General features: G+C 38.7%; 1 protein-coding gene across 1 annotated transcript in view; it reads right to left on the bottom strand.

The window, feature by feature from the left end:
* The window catches only part of LOC115232817 (Krueppel-like factor 6), a 337,553-nt gene that overhangs the window by 289,628 nt on the left and 42,948 nt on the right, over nucleotides 1–4,977 (bottom strand). The gene's annotated exons all lie outside the window — the stretch shown is intronic.

Genomic DNA, 4,977 nt, shown 5'->3' with positions numbered 1-4,977 from the left:
ATAAAAAATATTACTATAATAATATATAAATATACACATATATTCAGTATTATAATCTCTCAATATATAATATTTATAAATTATTTTATTTATACATTATAATATTAATCAATTAAGCTAAAGATATCGCATAGTTTAAAAATATAAAATCGTATAAATTCTACGAAAAAGGAAACGGAACGAAACATAACAAACGGAACAGGTGCGCTCAGGAACCATGACGCGATGGAAAAGCAAGCCGACTTCCTCGTGCACATTAAACGCCTCGTCTCGATTATTCCGACAAGCCTCTTCGCATTCGCAAAACAGGAAATGTTAGCCAAATTTTCAACCGCGACGAAGTCAGGTTCACACAACGGCGAAGGGTAACGCAAAGGGCTCGAGTTCCCACGCTCGCACTTCCGATATTTGACTTTCCAATTAACGCGTCTATTCGAGTTACCCGGTTCATAAAGTTTCACAAGCAAGCGAAGATCTCGCGATGCGTGCGAGTGCACGCGTGCCGGCAGAGAACGGCGAGTTCGGCGCGGCGATTTATTACTCAATTTGTCGAGGAGAGCATCGTTCTTTCCCGCGCCAGGCCGATACGGCCTGGGAAATGATCGCCGTAATTATTTTTCAAGGACTCGGCGCGGGAGAAAGTGCGAGTCTGTTACGAGAGCCCGCAACGGCGATAATGAAACCGACGCGGGACGCCCCGCGTCGACGGTGCCGTTAAATATCAGAGAACGAGAGAATTCTTGTGGAGTGAATTGCACACTCGGAAAGAGACGCGCGAAAGGTAGAGGGGTAATATACCGTGAGTACCTTCTCCTTATTCGTCGAGGATTGATTGCGCGTTGTAACGTCGCCGAAGAAGTAGTATGACGCGTTGTTTTTAATGTCTACACGTTTAATTGAATTTCTCTCGTGTCGAAAGAGAGAAAAGTTATCGAGAAACAATTCTAAGTTAATTTAAACTGATTATCACTTATTGAAATTGTGAGGTATAAATAGATTATTCTATTTGTTATTTATTATGCATTTTCTGTTCTATTTTGTTGATTTTTAATTTGTATCTTGGTAGAATATACGTGGAGAGAGAATAATTCGTTTACATTTACATTTAAATCTTGTGAATATTAAAAGAACACTACGAAGCGAGTATCCGGTGCAGAAATAAAGAAATCAAATACCCGTGCGCCAAATAATTCAATTAAAACATTATTGGATTAAGTCAACAGCTGAGAATAGTTGGTATCATTTCGCGGTATGAACGAGAATTAGTTACGTTCATCTTCATTTATCGCGTCTATAATCGAATACTAAAATATTAACAAATCAAATTCTCGTTCTCTCCAGAGAAAATTTAAACAAAGTCTGTAAAATATTACTCCTATTCTTCTTCTCGAATAAAATATTAATACAAATACAAATAAATTACGTATAATGACAGTTTTAAAATTATTGATTAATCTTATCTTTACTTGCATCATTATATTTTATTTTTATAACGATTCTATATCTTTAACCTAATATTTTTCGAAACTAATTTAATCTACTCGTATTTTCAGAATTTCGATTCTCTTCGAGCAACGAAACAGATAAGTAGATTATGTTCATCATTCAAAAAAAATATCAATTTCGCGCATTTTATTTCCTTACGATCTCGTAAGGAAACTACGGTGAAAAAGTGAGAGATCTTGCCGATATTTACAGACTCTACACACCGCACGTTGACGACAGGGTTCATAACATCGCAGTTAACTTGCATCAAAGATAGGCCTTAACGAGCTGCATTTGCCTACGTAATGGAGGTTACGTCTCACTGATAATTTCCGATAAGTGCTCAACCGCGTTAACTAGAGCAACCACCTTGTTGTGCCTACCATCAACGATATCTACGTTGCAAGAATATCATCTAACACAATATCTGATAACGAATAAATTATGAGTAACGGTATAAGATTTAAGTTAATAATAAGCCCTCCTTTATAAAACAACTTTCATATTACATATCCAATGCATTACTAAAAATTGTACGTAATATACGTTTTCTCTAAAATAAATTATATATATTTTGTATTATCTATTTTCACTTTTAAAACTTACCGAATTTATCGAAATCCGTAGCTTGAGATGCATGCTCGAAAGGAACTCATACTGAATAATAAGCGTGTAGTTTCTGCTTTTTAGATTAAATTTTACCTGTAACAAAACAAAATTGGTTAATGCTATGTCACGGGGTTATTATTTTTCGTAAAAATTTTCAGAAAAGTTGATGCTTAATTCGTCAAACAATATATATATATATTTCTCTTTATATAAAACAAACTCTATATTTTAAAAAATAATAGAGAAAATCAACGCACATAAAATATATCTATTATAAAACAATTGGATCGTATGATCGACTCCCGAAATAAAATGATTCGACGGAATTATGTAAAAGTCAATGTCCTGCAGATTAATCAATTTCACGGCCGATCGGAAAAGCAACGACGGAAGAAGTAGATGCGCACGCGCACATAGGTTTATAAATAATCGCGTTTGCTTGCGGATAACGGACGCGCGTGTTCGCAGCGTTAATAACGGTAAGTAACGCGAAGCGTGGCAAGAAAGACGGGGATGAATGCGCCGCGGAACTTGTGACTGATGGCGTTTCCCCGCGAGCCACTTTGTCAGCTGTGCGGCCGCCATCGCGAAACCGCTCGCTCCGCTCTAAAGCAACAAAGTGCGCGGCAACAAAGTGCACATACGCGACACATTACTCTCGTCGCGGGTACTCTCTTCCGTTCAGAAGAATCCCCGGGATCTGGACACAGCTCAATTTGTCAAACTCGCCGGCGACCTGCGGCGATCGTTCGAAATCTCGGTGAAGTCAGAATGCAAATCTAGGCAATTACTAGCGATGATAATTTGCTCTCTGGTTTTTAAAGAGGTGATGTAATTCTGTCCTCGAGTATCGTGAAGCTGTCACCGCGTTTTACATTTTCTCTCGATGCACTACGACCTAATTTGATAACTCGCTCCATCTTGATGGAGCCTTATTCTATTCTAAGAATTTATTCTTTGAATAAAACCGATTTAACTATATCTGCTATTTCTTCCTCTCTCTCTCTCTTTCACAAAGCCCTCCAAAAGATTCTTGAAATTCAACGTATATAATCCGATCAACTCGCGCGATATGCCACATCATATTAAAAAAAACTACAATACAGATTTAAACAATTAGCAGTGGCGATTCTAGCCTTTAAATAGAGACTGTACAACTTTATCTTTACAATTCATGAACTCGAAGTCATGTTTTCCATTTCCTTGTCGACAAACATAATAGAGTTATTATGTTCTCTAATTAATCGTCGTAAAGCTGTGCAATTACGTTTTTATACGCTTTTCGCGTAGACTATTCAAGAGCATTACAAAGTATAGGCTGTCAGGGCAAATCCAGTCGAGGGTCTTTAAATCTTTTCGAGGAGAGCCGCACAGAAAATAATTTTTCAACGTTTCAATTAAAAGCGAAAGAAGTCGTTGACTGACAGCACTTAATTGAAATAAAATCGACGGGCGGCCAGCGTCGAAATTAAATTTTTGTCTCAAACAAAGATTGACGGTACTATGAATAAACGGCGTTTGTAAACGAAGTGCGTGTAAACGAAGCTGTTTAATTGTCGAAATATCATTGTGCATCCCTCACAAGGGAGAGCCGTGACGGTGTGGCAGGGGCTAAAAGTTAGGGAAGCGAGCGGGAGAATAGTTGCAAAGTCGGGGAAAACTTTGTCGAGGCGAGTCGGTTCGCTCCTCCGGCAGTAATTGTCCCGATCCATTTCCGGCGGCGATGCGAGGTCCGCTCGCTCGTTATTCTACAGTGGCATCGATTATTCCCAATTATAATAACAAATGCAAATCAGAAATAATGACTCAGGAGCCTGGCAATAAAGTTTCCCCGGGCGCTCATTCTATTCGCGTACGAGACTTATTAGTATCTGTTCTGGAAATGATCGTACAAACAAATTCAATCGAGCACAAATTTTTCGATTTCCGCGATATGCCTCGTATCGCATTCGATAAGATAAACATAGCACTACGATCGCAATAAGTAGAAAAAAATTGATCGTATAACGGCAACGCTGCGGTCATAATAATCGGTAATATACAACGCGTCAATCACGGAGAGATCAATTAAGCAGCTTCGACTATGCCCTCGACAATCTGCCCACACACGAATAATTAATCAGGTTTCGATCGTATCAGACGCGCAATCACTGCGCCGGCGGTCATAACTAGCGCATCGCAATCGAGCGACGTGAGTTTTATAATTAACGAAAGCAAGATTTTATTATGCAAAACAAGACCGTCCCCCAATTTTCAGAGTTTTACGGCCGGTGACGATTGATCGAGCTACCCGGTAATTACGCTTAATTACGAGGACCCCGCACTTCGATGCTCGAAAATAACCTTTCCTAAAAAAGTAATTGCTTCGCTCATGGAATTTTTACAGCGTCATTTTATTATGCAAAATGCAAATGCAAATGCATCGGATGCTACCTGCTCGTTATCTCCTCGCAGCAGGAAAACCACAGATGTCCGTGAATGTGTAACGCGCGCAAATTGATATCGAATAATAAGAATGAGTTTTACAACATGCTAAAATTTCAAATAGCTCAGAGTTCTCCCCGAGTAAAATAACAATACCAAATTAGATTTATCAGAATTTATCAGAAATCTAACGCGTCAGTGATCAAACTGCATTTATTAAAAATTAAATGTGCCGATAACATCCAAAGAAAAATATGTAACGCATGATACGGAAAAAATAGGAAGAATAATACAAAGAAAGAAGTTAGATATAACGAGAGATGAAACAAGAGATAGCATTTGCCGAAGACTAAAAGATGAAAGAGCGGATGCCGTATTTCGTTGTCACGATTGCCCCGTTCGACCCAGCTTGCTTTATCATGTTCTGGATAATACCCGAAGATAGGGCGCGACACGGGG

The sequence above is a fragment of the Formica exsecta genome, unplaced genomic scaffold, assembly GCF_003651465.1.
Source record: "Formica exsecta isolate Colony F162 unplaced genomic scaffold, ASM365146v1 scaffold15, whole genome shotgun sequence".
Taxonomy (NCBI): domain Eukaryota; kingdom Metazoa; phylum Arthropoda; class Insecta; order Hymenoptera; family Formicidae; genus Formica; species Formica exsecta.
This window is presented reverse-complemented; position numbering and strand designations above follow the sequence as displayed.